Raw genomic sequence first — 14280 nt, 5'->3', positions numbered from 1 at the left:
TCAGTAACGGCAGCAGTTGCTGCCACAACCGAGGTATCCATCTTTTCAGTGGGCGGTTCTGTTAGCAATAATGGTAGTCTCTGCAGCGGATTCTCCGCAAGATCACAGTTGGCGGCGGGAGAGGGGGCACTCCCCTCCTGCCACTCACCAGAGCCATCGGTAGCGGCGGAGGCAATCGGGTCCTTCTCCTTCCGTGGTATGGATACAAGTGAGGGGAAGATGGCCCCATCTCCATACACTAGCAGGGCGGAAGCAACGTCAAAACGTCACTTCCGCCCAAACGTCTTAAAGGGTAATTTTTTGTTGTTGTAATTTTTTTCGAATGAAAATGTATTTATTTTTATTGCATTTAGTTCCAAATATGAGATCTGAGAAATTTTTTGATCCCAGATCTCATATTTAAGAGGACCTGTCATGCTTTTTTCTATTACAAGGAATGTTTACATTCCTTGTAATAGGAATAAAAGTGACCCAATTAAAAAAAGAAAAAATAAAAAAACTGTTTTTAAATAAAAATAAAGTAAAATAAATATAAAAAAATGATTTTAAAGCGCCCCGTCCCAACCAGCTCATGTGCAGAAGCGAACGCATACGGGAGTAGTGCCCGCATATGAAAACGGTGTTCAAACCAAACGTGAGGTATTCCCGCGATCAATTGAGTGAGAGTAATAATTATAGCCCTAGACCTCTTCTGTAACTCAAAACATGCAACCTTTAGAATTTTTTTAACTTTTCCATTTTATTTTTTAATTAAAAAAAGTGAATTTTTTCCAAAAAATTGTGCTTGTAAGACCGCTGCACAAATACGGTTTGACAAAAAGTATTGCAATGACCGCCATTTTATTCTCTAGAGTGTTAGGGAAAAAAAAATTATGTTTGGGGGTTCTAATTTTCTAGCAAAAAAACTTGTTTTTAACTTGTAAACACTGAGTCTGAAAAACAGGCTCGGTCCTTGAGTGGTTAAGATTGTAAACAGTAAAAAAGGGAGGACAGACTATCTTGGCCCCATAAAGAATGAGGAAGGACATCTGGTTACAAAGGATGGGGAGATGGCGAAGGTATTGAATTTATTCTTCTCCTCAGTCTTCACAAGGGAATTGGGGGGGGGGGGGGCTTCAGTAACCAAAACTGTAGTGTTTATCCTCATGACACATCACAGGAAACACCTCTATGGTTGACAGAATTAAAATTTAGACTTGGGAAACTTAACATTAATAAATCACCGGGACCAGATGGCTTGCACCCAAGGGTACTTGGGGAAATCAGTCAAGTAATTGCCAGACCCATGTTCCTATTTTTTACTGACAGTCTGCTGACTGGAATGGCACCAGCTAATTGGAGAAAAGCCAATGTAGCACCAATTTTTAAAAAGGGCCCAAAATACATCCCTGGGAATTACAGACCAGTTAGCCTAACATCAATAGTATGTAAACTCTTGGAGGGACTATATACAAGATTTTAGTAATGAGAATGGTATCATTAGCAGTAATCAGCATGGATTCATGAAGAATCGTTCTTGCTAAACCAAAATCTATTAACCTTCTATGAGGAGGTGAGTTGCCATCTAGATAAAGGAAGGCCTGTAGACGTGGTGTATCTGTATTTTGCAAAAGCATTTGACACAGTTCCCCATAAATGTTTACTGTACAAAATAATGTCCGTTGGCACAGGATGAGTACATGGAAACATTGAAAAAGGGCGAGTTCAGAGGGTGGTGATAAATGGGGAGTACTCGGAATGGTCAGAGGTGGGTAGTGGGGTCCCTCAGGGTTCTGTGCTGGGCCCAATCCTATTTAATTTATACATAAATGACCTGGAGGATGGGGTAAACAGTTCAATCTCTGTATTTGTGGACGATACTAAGCTAAGCAGGGGAATAACTTCGCAGGATGTGGAAACCTTGCAAAAAGATCTGAACAAATGAATGGGGTGGGCAACTACATGACAAATGAGGTTCAATGTAGAAAAATGTAAAATAATGCATTTGGGTGGCAAAAATATGAATGCAATTTATACACTGGAGGGAGAACCTCTGGGGGAATCTAGGATGGAAAAGGACCTGGGGGTCCTAGTAGATGATAGGCTCAGCAATGGCATGCAATGCCAAGCTGCTGCTAACAAAGCAAACAGAATATTGGCATTAAAAAGGGGATCAACTCCAGAGATAAAATAATAATTCTCCTGCTCTACAAGACTCTGGTCCGGTTGCACCTAGGGTGTGCTGTCCAGTTCTGGGCACCAGTCCTCAGGAAGGATGTACTGGAAATGGAGTGAGTACAAAGAAGGGCAACAAAGCTAATAAAGGATCTGGAGGATATTAGTTATGAGGAAAGGTTGTGAGCACTGAACTTATTCTCTCTGGAGAAGAGACGCTTGAGAGGGGATATGATTTCAATATACAAATACCATACTGGTGACCCCACAATAGGGATAAAACTTTTTTGCAGAAGCAAGTTTAACAAGACTCGTGGCCACTCATTAAAATTAGAAGAAAAATGGTTTAACCTTAAACTACGTAGAGGTTTCTTTACTGTAAGAGCGGCAAGGATGTGGATTTACCTTTAGTAAATAACCCCCTATGTAACTATGTAGTGAAAAGCCAGTGCAAGCTATTCAGTGTTGGCAGTTTGCTCTGAGATTACTGAACGCATCAGTTTAGATGTTCTTTATTTTAGAGTATTAACATAATGTCCTCTAAGGATTAGAGCTGCACGAAAATGAGAATTCACAATTTTTTTTGCTTAGAATAAAGATCATGATTCTGAAAAACTTTATTTTTTTATTTTAAAGATTTACAAATTCTGAACATTAGGTTATCAAATAAGACAGAGGGGGTTATTTACGAAAGGCAAATCCACTTTGCACTGCAAGTGCACTTGGAAGTGTAGTCACTCTAAATCTGAGGGGAAGCTCGGAAATGAGTGGAAGCTCTGCTGATTTTATCATCCAATCATGTACAAGCTAAAATGCTGTTTTTTATTTTCCTTGCATGTCCCTCATGGATCTACAGCGACTGCATTCCAAGTGCATTTGCAGTGAAAAGTGGATTTTCCTTTAGTAAATAACCCCCAGAGTACTCTTTGCGCCAATCAAATTTAAAGAAATGTAATGAAAAATAATGTAATGTTTGACCATGTTCCGCCTGGCCTATAGCAGAATGATGGCCAGGCGGTGGTTTCGTTATCCTGACTGGGCATCATATGTCCTTCAGGATAACATGTCGCCGCGTGCGCCCGTGGGGGGCGCGCATCGCGGCGATCGTTGGAACAGTGTGTCAGTCTGACACACCACTACACTGATCTCGGTAAAGAGCCTCCGGCGGAGGCTCTTTACCACGTGATAAGCCATGTCCAATCACGGCTGATCACGATGTCAACAGGAAAAGCCGGTAATCAGCTTTTCCTCACTCGCTTTTGACAGACGCGAGTAGAGGAGAGCCTAACGCTGATTGTTTATTAGCAGAGGCCCCCCCCCCTCAGATGCCCACACTGGACCACCAGGGACTCCACTAGGACCACCAGGGAAGTGGGCAACATGTGGATGGCCAGGTATGTACCTCCTGGCCATCCACATGTGCAAATGATGCCCAATCTGTGCCAGTCAGTGCCCACAAATGGGCACCGACTGGCACCAGTCAGTGCCAAATGGGCACTGACTGGCACCATCATGTACCAATCAGTGTCATCAGTGCCACCCATCACCCAGCAATGCCACCCATCAGTGTCATCAGTGCCCATCCATGCCACCTATCCGTGCCACCCATAAGTACCCATCAGTGCCACCCATAAGTGCCCAGTAGTGTCACATACCAGTGCCACCTATCAGTGCCAATCAGTGGCCGTCAGTGCCACTTCATCAGTACCATCTCATTGGTGCCACCTCATTGGTGCCCGTCGCTGAAGAAGAAAACATACTTATTTACAAAAAAAATGTAACACAAACAAAGAAAAACTTTTTTTTTTTTAAATCAGTCTTTTTTTTATTTGTTGGGCAAAAAATAAAAATCACAGAGGTGAAAAAATACCACTAAAATAAAGCTCCATTTGTGGGAACAAAATGATAAAAATTCTGTTTGGGTACAGTGTAGCATGACCGTGCAATTGTCATTCAAAGTGCGACATCACTGAAAGCTGAAAATTGGTCTGGGCAGGAAGGTGTCTAAGTGCCTGGTATTGAAGTGGTTAAAGAACTAAAAATAATGACCATTAAGTTATATTCGCCTTTTTTTTTTTTTTTTTAAAGTACTCGCCGAAACGAAGTGCAGATACCTAACGCAACTTTTTTGTTTACACTTCAGCTGTCAGCAATAGTACAAAGCATTGAAACGTTATTTTACAAATGAAATAAAATAAAAAAAATTTTTTTTTTTTGCGCTTTTTTAACTACTTCCCACCCGGCCAATGTATATATACGGCCGGGTGGGAGCCTCCTCCGTCTGACTGGACGTTCAGGAACATCCTTCAGAAGGAGGGGGATCGCACGCGCGTGCGTGCTCGCGCAGCGGCGCGATCCCGAAGTGCTCGTGTCACCCGGACACGTCGCATTTCGGATCGGCAGGAGGGCTCTGTGATTGACCCTCCTGATCACATGACGGCCGTGTCCAATCACAGCCATCATGTGATGTAAACAAACAGCTGGTTGCTAGGCAATCGGCTCTCCTCTCCTCATACGGAAGTCGTCGCTGAGGAGAGGAGAGCAGATCGCTGCAGCCGGCTGGTGATCAGTGAGTATGAGCTGTTTTTACAGCTTTTTACTCACTGATCACCAGTCTAGTATAAAACACACATGTACCCACACATGTCCCCAAAACACACATGTCCCCAAATAATAAAAAGACATGTCCCCCACATATGTCCCACTAAAATCACATGTCCCAATGATTATCTGCACACATATGTACATGATCATTTGCGTACATATGTCCGTGATCACACAAACCAATTATTATACACTTAACGGAATTTTTTTTTACCAAAAACATGTAACAGAATCCATTTTGGCTTAAATTTATGACAAAATTTGATTTTATTGGATTTCTTTTAAAATAGAAAGAAGAAAATATAGTTTTTTCCCAAATTTCTGCTCTTTTTGCGCTTATATCCAAAAAATAAAAAACGGAGTCGTGAATAAATACCACCAAAATAAAGCTCTATTTGTGCAAACAAAATGATGAAAATTTAATTTGGGTACAGTGTAGCATGACCGCGCAATTGTCATTGAAAGTGCGAGAACGCTGGAAATTGGGCTGGAAAGGAAGGGGGTGAAAGTGCCCGGTATTGTAGTGGTTAATATGAAATGTGTAAATAAATGTTAAAGGTGTAAAAATATTTATTGAACAAAGCAAGCAAAAAAAGTTTATTTTACTTGACAAGGTTGCTTTAAACTGACTAAATTTGCATACCAAAGTTGTAAATGAATAAGCATAGATCCCATGGGGTTTATTTACTAAAGGCAAATCCACTTTGTACTACAAGTGCACTTAGAAGTGCAGTCATTGTAGAATTGAGGGGGACATGCAAGGAAAATAAAAAAATGCATTTTTGCTTGTGCATGGTTGGATGAGCCGGAGGCTCTTTACCGAGATCAGTGTAGTTGTGTGTCAGACTGACACACTGCTCCACCGATCGCCGCGATGTGTGCCCCCACGGGCGCACGCGGCGACATGTTATCCTGAAGGACGTCATATGACGCCCAGTCAGGATAACGAAACCACCGCCTGGCCTATAGCAGAATGATGGCCAGGCAGTGGTTTCGTTATCCTGACTGGGCGTCATATGACGTCCTTCAGGATAACATGTGGTTGAACATTACATTATTTTTCATTACATTTCTTTAAATTTGATTGGTGCAAAGAGTACTCTGGGGGTTATTTACTAAAGGAAAATCCACTTTGCACTGCAAATGCACTTGGAATGCAGTCGCTGTAGATCCGTGAGGGACATGCAAGGAGAATAAAAAACAGCATAAAAATAAAAAACAGCATTTTAGCTTGCACATGATTGGATGATAAAATCAGCAGAGCTTCCCCTCATTTCAGATCTTCCCCTAAGATCTACAGCCACTGCACTTCCAAGTACACTTCCAGTGCAAAGTGGATTTGCCTTTAGTAAATCAACCCCACTGTTTCTTTTTATCTGTCTCTTTCAGTACTGAGCAATGTTGTTAAACATTGCTGGCTGCTTTTTTCATTTTGACAGCTGTGAGCATGAATCATGAAAATGCTGGATTGAGATTGTGTGGGGGGTCGAATCGAGATTGCAGTCTTTTAATGATTAATCGTGCAGCTCTACTAAGGGTGCATTACTGCTCTACCAAAACTGCACTTTAAAACTAAAACATGAGTCTTTTTGACCTGTGATTTTTCAACATAAATCTAGTGTGTTTGGGACATTTACATACTTTTTCTTTTGCAACTGCTTGCATAAAATGGTTGTAATGTAGTTTAAGTAGATTCAACTAGGCCAATGATGTGTACTAATTAATGCTAAATATTCAAAATGCTGTATTTGTACACTCCATGGAATAAAGTTTGTGGGCGACTAACCATGAGCTTTTTTGGACATTCCATAACAAAACTGCTGTATGTGCATAGGGAGACGTCATTCCCCTAGCCCCTTTCCTTTGAGACAAGAACAGCCTCCACTCTTTTTGTGCCCATTCAGCCAAAAGAGAATTTGTGAAGTCAGATATTGATGTTGGACAAGAAGACCTGGCTGGTAATCGCTGTTATCACAAATGTGTTCAGTAGAGGTCAGGTCTCTGTGCAGGCCACTTGAGTTCACGCACCAACTTCAAATCGTGTCTTCATGGACCAGACTTTCTGCAGAGGAGTGTAGTCATGCTGGAACAGAAAAGGGTCTTTCACAAACTGTTGCCAAAAGGTTTGAAGCACACAATTGTATAAAATGTTCTGCGTGCTGTGGCACTAACGGGTACCCATCAATGGAAACATCTGAACTCAGGTATCTGTTTATGAAGCAGTGAAATATATTCACTGCTTCATTCTCCGGCATTCATGGATGAGATATTTCTCTTTTGTGTGCATGTTTATGAAGTGGAGTAGATCACTTCACCTTTGGAGGCGTGCAGGGGCGGACTGACCATTGGGCCACTCGGGCACTGCCCGAGGGCCCCGAGCCACTAGGGGGCCCATCAGGTTTGCCAGCCTCAGTAAAACCAGGGACAGTATGTAAAAATCAGTGTTTTTTTTATATCTGTCTCTGAAATGTCCCTTACCGACATCCTTTTGGTCTAAAAATCCCAACTGCCCCACCTCTTCAGTACCTTCTCAGCCAATAGAAACATGTCTGTGTATACTGTGTGTACATGTATGTGTATACTGTGTGATTGTATACTGTGTGGTCCCATAATCTCGGATTGCCTGGGGGCCCCATAATCTCCTATTGCCTGGGGGCCCCATGAGTTGTCAGTCTACCCCTGGAGGAGTGAAGTGGTCTACAAATGCTTCCAATACTGGAGAACGGCCCTGATACTGGAATCTTGTGAGACTTTACCAGGTTTCAGCACCAGAAATTCACCAAAACTTACAGATGTCAGTTTATTAGGCAGTGATAATTTATCACTGCTCAATACACAGACGGTGTGGTTAAAGCGGAGGTCCACCCTAAAATGGACCTCCGCTCATCGGAATCCCCCCCCCTCCGGCGCCACAATCGGCACCTTTCAGGGGGGAGGGGGGTGCAGTTACCTGGATAATCCAGGTAACTGCACCCACTTCCGGGCTAGCTCTCTGCGGAAAGGGGCGTACGTTACGCCCCTTTCCGCAAGCGCCCGCCCCCTTCAGCAAGTGCCCCGCTGCCTGCTGGGAAACACACAGCTCCCAGAGGCAGCGGGGACCGTCCGGATTGCGCCGCGCGGCTCGCGCATGCGCAGTAGGGAACCGGGAAATGAAGCCGAAAGGCTCCATTTCCTGATTCCCATACCCAAGATGGCGGCGGCACGAGCGAGCGATCGGCTTCGGGTGCCGACATCGCGGGCGCGCTGGACAGGTAAGTGTCACTATTTAAAAGTCAGCAGCTGCAGCATTTGTAGCTGCTGGCTTTTAAAAAAAAAAAAAAACGCGGAGTCCCGGTGGACTCCCGCTTTAATGTTAAAGTGGAGGGCTACCCTAAAATAAAAAAATGACATTAATATTTAAAAAAAAATATATATATTTTTTTTAACTTACCTGAAACTGCTGTTGCTAGGCAGTCTTCCTATTCCGCGGCTCTCCCTCCTCTTTGGCGAGCGGCCCTGTTGCCGTCTGGGACATATTTGTGTCACAGAAAACAATGGGGCCATTCACAAAGCCCCGCGTGACTCATGCATGAACAGTAGGAAACGGGCAGTGAAGCCGCAAGGCTCCGCTGCCGGGTTCCCTTCGTTAAGATGGAGGCGCCGGCAGCCGATCCGCTGGATGGATCGGCCTCGGGCGACCGACATCGCAGGCTTGCTGGACAGGTAAGTTTCCTTATTAAGTGCTCATGCACACGGACGTTTTAAAAAACTGGCTGCAAAGCTACCCCCGACGCCTGGAAAAATCGTCGTTAAAAACGCGATTTTTACCGCGTTTTACATTGGCGTTTTTGCGCGTTTTTTAGCGTTAGCGTTAAGTAGCGTTTTTAAAGAAACACATCTCTTGGCTATAGCACTCAGAAAACAAAGAAAATATGTTGCGCGTTTATGCGCGTTTTCCCGCGATTCGCGTTTTTACAGCTCTAGCTCCGCTCCACGGAACGCACTGGTCCTGGGTTTTTTTTTTACAGCTTAAAAACGCCTATGCCATTTGCAGCTCAAAAACGCCTAGGTGGGCATGAAGCCATAGACTAACATGGACAGGCGTTTTTAAGCTGAAAAAAATGCTCAAAAAAGCGGCTGTAAAAACGTCCGTGTGCATGAGGCCTAAAAGTCAGCAGCCAAAGTGTTTGTAGCTACTGACTTAAAAAGAAAAAAAAAATGCGGCTGGAACACCACTTTAATAAAATAATGAGTTCCCCTACAATATACATACACTATATATATATATATATATATATATATATATATATATATATATATATATATATATATATATATATATATATATATATATATATATATATATATATACACAAACACATATACATATATATATATATATATATATACATACATACATATACACACACACACACACACACATAAATATGACAGGGGGACGTGGTTACAGTTTTGGGGGTCTGAATGAGGCATAAGGAGGTTAATAATCTTCCTCTTTCCTCCTCGGATCCCCCGGGATTCTCTCTTCACTCCCCGATTCTCCCCCTCTGAGTTGGTGAATCGGGGAGTGTGAATTCTGACACAGATCACCAGTGAAGCGCTCAGATCGCAGCTTCATAAACTGCCCATTACTGTATCAGTCAATGAGGATTCTCAGTGTGCGGAGATAATCGGCGGGAGAACAAGCTCAAACACTTCTCCCCCGATAATCGCTGTTTATGAGCTGTGATCAACGGCCCGGGGTGGACTGACAACATCCAGGGCCCGTGGACCAAATTAAAGAGGAAGTAAACCCCTTCAAACCACTTTGACCTACAGGTAAGCCTAGATTAAGGCTTACCAGTAGGTCCAAGCAATATCTCCTAAACCTATATGGTTTAGGAGATATTTGCCCGAAAATGAGCACCGCTGTCTACGGCGCATGCGCCGTAGACAGCGGCGCGCAGGCGCACTAAATGCGGCAAATCCAAGAATGGATTTGCCTAATTTGTCGACTCCCGTGCGCATGCGCGGGAGTGGCGTCATCGCGGCTTCGCCGAATGGCAGAGGCGGAGCTGCGAGACGCGACTCCCGTGCGCATGCGCGGGAGTGACGTCATCGCGGCTTCGCCGCTGTCATTGGTCGGAGCTGCGAGACGCCACAAGCAAGATGGATGCGGCGGACTACAGGGATCAGCGGCGACTTCGCTGGCTCCTGTGTCAGGTAAGTGACACATAATGAGCTACTATGCGATGCATAGTAGTCCATTATGCTTTACCTTTGCAGGGAAAAAAAGAGGAAGTAAACCCATCAGGGTTTACTTCCTCTTTAAGCAAGGGCCCCCTGTCAGGCCATGCCCATGACCCGCCCCTGGCACCGCTCCTTCATTTTGCATAAAGTACAACTTCTGCCTTTAAAAAAAAAAAAAAAAAACACTGTTTAACAGAGTCTAATGGGACCTGGAGGGAGGTCTTTCTCTGACAATGTCCATTGGACAGTCTGTTAGAAGGGGTCCTCTCCAGGCCCCATCAGACAGAGACTACAACAAATCTACTGGGACCTGGAGGGGAGTCTCTCTAACAGAGGCCCTTTCAGTGTCCATTGTAGAATCTGATTCCCCCCTTTAGGTCCAATTATAGACTGAAAAGGAGTATAATGGGACCCGGAGGGGGGTCTCTTTCTAATAGAGTGTACATTTAACACCTTCATTCACCCTGGTCCTCACGGGATCCCCTCCTTGTGCCATGACTCTCAGCCCTGCCCATAGGTGTGCGCAGCCTATTGTATTAGAGTGTGCAACTCAAAGCTCCAACACATATGCATTTGTGACATATTAACCGGCCTCTTCCCCACTTGTCATCCTAAAACAATGGGGGTGGGGGGGGGGGGAGCAGGTGGGCACACAGGGGGACCTGGGCAGCAGAAAGAAGAGGAACTGGGACAAGAGGGGTGGCATACATTGGTATCAATCCCCTGTATTTTCCCTGATGGGGTAGGTACCAGGCAGATAGCAGGCGGGCAGGCACAGCGCCTGCAATTGATGGAGCACAGTTGGCTGCATTTGCTGTGAGTATAGGGGGTGTGTATGAAGAATGCATGGAGTGTGCTGTGAGTATAGGGGGTGTGTATGAAGAATGCATGGAGTGTGCTGTGAGTATAGGGGGTGCATGAGGAATGCATGGAGTGTGCTGTGAGTATAGGGGGTGTGCTGTAGTGAATGCATGGAGTGTGCTGTAAGTATACGGGGGTGGTGAATGCATGGAGTGTGTTCTGAGTATAGGGGGTGTGATGAATGCATGGAGTGTGCTGTAAGTATAGGGGGGTGGTGAATGCATGGAGTGTGTTCTGAGTATAGGGGGTGTGGTGAATGCATGGAGTGTGCTGTGAGTATAGCTGATGTATGAGGAATGCATGGAGTGTGCTGCTGTGAGTATAGGGGGTGTGCTGTGGTGAATGCATGGAGTGTGCTGTGAATGGAGGGAGTGTAGTGAATGCATGGAGTGTGCTGTGGGTATAGGGGTGTGCTGTGGTGAATGCATCGAGTGTGCTGTGAGTATAGGGGGTGTGGTGGATGCATGGAGTGTGCTGTGAGTATAGCTGGTGTATGATGAATGCATGGAGTGTGCTGTGAGTATAGGGGGTGTGGTGGATGCATGGAGTGTGCTGTGAGTATAGGGGTTGTGGTGAATGCATGGAGTGTGCTGTGAGTATAGCTGGTGTATGAGGAATGCATGGAGTGTGCTGTGAGTATAGGGGGTGTGGTGGATGCATGGAGTGTGCTGTGAGTATAGGGGGTGTGGTGGATGCATGGAGTGTGCTGTGAGTATAGCTGGTGTATGAGGAATGCATGGAGTGTGCTGTGAGTATAGGGGGTGTGGTGGATGCATGGAGTGTGCTGTGAGTATAGGGGGTGTGGTGGATGCATGGAGTGTGCTGTGAGTATAGCTGGTGTATGAGGAATGCATGGAGTGTGCTGTGAGTATAGGGGGTGTGGTGAATGCATGGAGTGTCTTTATTTTAGATAATTTTCTGCTGTTCAGCATAGTCTAGCACTGGCTGTTTGGGTACTGTAAATCAGGCACTCCTGATGGGGGGGGAGTCTAATGATTGCTGTGCCCAAGGCAAATCAGAGAGCCAAGATCACAGGACAGGATTCCTCTTGCAGTAGATCTGGCTGCCTGCTGCTGACATAAATCAAATGCCAGGACCATAGAGTTTCCCTCCCCAGGCTCAGCAATCAGCAGCAGCTCCCTTATAAAAAGAACAGCCATCAACCATCCTAATTCCTGCTCCTTGGACCACAGCCCCACAACAGGGAACCCCCTCCCCTGTCAGATGAGGAGCACTGCAGACTCAGTCAGCTCTCTGTCTACAGCAGCTCTGCTCCCTCCCCCACGGTCTACCAAGGAAACAGCCAGCAGTCATCATCATACCTTCCTTGCCTCAGCTCCTTGCCTCTTGCCTCTCTCCTTCTTTCTGGTGCCAGATGCAGAGGCACCACATGACACAGGGGGGCTTTTAAAAGGTAGCACCACTGCACAACATTCTGGATCAATCCACCCCCCTCTCAGCCGGGACTAACTAAACATCAGCGGCTTATGCGGATATATACACCTCCTCTTCAAAAAAGATTCCCCAGCCAAGTAGCAGACAGGATTCACAGCAGGTACAATATTATTTAAAAGAAATAATATGAATCGAATGCCGAAACCTCAGTGCAATTTTTGAGGGTGCTATGTTGGCTAGCTGACAAAATGTCGGACAAATGTTGGCTAGCAGGTTCTCTGACAAAATGGCGGACAAATGTTGGCTAGCAGGTTCTCTGACAAAATGGCGGACAAATGTTGGCTAGCAGGTTCTCTGACAAAATGGCGGACAAATGTTGGCTAGCAGGTTCTCTGACAAAATGTCGGACAAATGTTGGCTAGCAGGTTCTCTGACAAAATGGCGGACAAATGTTGGCTAGCAGGTTCTCAAATTTTGCGCCAACAAATTTTATTTTTACTGTCGGCCTTTCCGATTGCGTGTACACAACTCTGTCAGGCAAAAGTCCACGCACGCTCGGAATAAAGTATGAGCCAGAGATATAACTAGCGTTCATAATGGAGATATCACATACGTCTTGTACGTCACCACGTTTGTAATTGTTGGCCAACATTTGTGTGACCGTATGCATGCAAGACAAGTTGGAGCCAACATCCTTTGAACAAAAATCCAGGGTTTTGTTGTCGGAAAGTCCGATCGTGTGTACAAGGCATAAAATGTTTGTGTTTTGCAGGACTCTTCAGGATGGGGCGGCTGTCTACCTATATGCAGTCAGAGCAACGGATCCTGCAGACAGAGGATTTCTCCTCAGGGGGAGATGCTCTGGTCCTAATGTGTGTGTAAATGTTTAAAGCTATAGGGACTTATAGTTAGGAATACAATGTACATACTGTAAATGCCAAGAAAAGACAATATATGTGTGTGTGTGTGTGTGTGTATATATATATATAATTTATTTTTTGGGATTCATCATTTATTTGTATATGTCCCATCCAAGTTTGTTCCCTTTTTTCCCTTTCCAATTTATTTCATGGGATTCCCTTACTCCTGGGCCCAGGAGCTATTTTTCTAAATTCCCCCAGTCAAGGGACTGACTGGATTTTGGTGGGGGTGAGTGTAGCACCCTCTAGTTAGGTAGGTACTAGAGTGAGGATTTTTCTGGAGAGTATGGAAATTTAGGCAGGCCTAGCTGGATTCTAGCCCTGTTTGTTTTCATTCTGGGCTGGGTGACTCACAGGTGGCATCAATGTCACCTTCCTCTTCTTTTCTAGAAGATGCTAGAAGAAAAGTAGAGGCGGGGCTGTCTGGGGTATTTTGAGGAGCCTTGACCAATCCCCAACTTGGATTGGTAGTGGGCAGGCCTCCTCAAATACCTGGGGTCAGCCCAGCTGGGGAGTGGTTGTCGGGTGTAAGAACTGGAGTAAGAGAGTGTGGAAGCTGTCAGGGCCCACAGGGAGCTCCCCAGTCTGGGGGGAGGGGGGGTGACCCTGGGTCGTGGCTTGGGTGCATCCAGGAGGAGTGAAGAGATCCTGGAAGAGCGGCACATAAGAGAGCAAGTAGAGGACAGTGAGAGGGAACACTTCTAAGAGTCTCCAGGGAGAACAACCAGTCGCAGCTGGGAGGGCTGGTGAGTGAGCACAGTAGGAAGGACTGGGGAGGCACGCCTGAGAGAACTGGGAGACTGCAGTTTGAGATGGGTGCAGAACCAGAAGAGAGGAGTGTGGGAAGGGCAGTGGAAAGAGGTCTTTGCCGCCATGCTGGTTGGCAGAGCCTGAAGAGAGCTATTTGGGAGTGGTAGCTAAATAGAGGACAGCTAGCACCTGACCTATTTCTATACCACAGGACTATTTCTCACTGAGGCCTGACTGAAGGAGTGTCAGTCCTAACCATGCAGTGCTAGCTAGTCTGAAGGAGTAACAATCTGCAGCAAGGGAGGTGCTGGTGGAGTAACAGTCTGCAGAAGTGAAGTGCTGGAGGAGTGAAGGATAAGAGGTCTTA

This window comes from Lithobates pipiens, unplaced genomic scaffold (genome assembly GCF_037356315.1).
Source record: "Lithobates pipiens isolate NorthernLeopardFrog02 unplaced genomic scaffold, aLitPip1_a1.2 Scaffold_19, whole genome shotgun sequence".
Lineage (NCBI taxonomy): Eukaryota > Metazoa > Chordata > Amphibia > Anura > Ranidae > Lithobates > Lithobates pipiens.
This window is presented reverse-complemented; position numbering follows the sequence as displayed.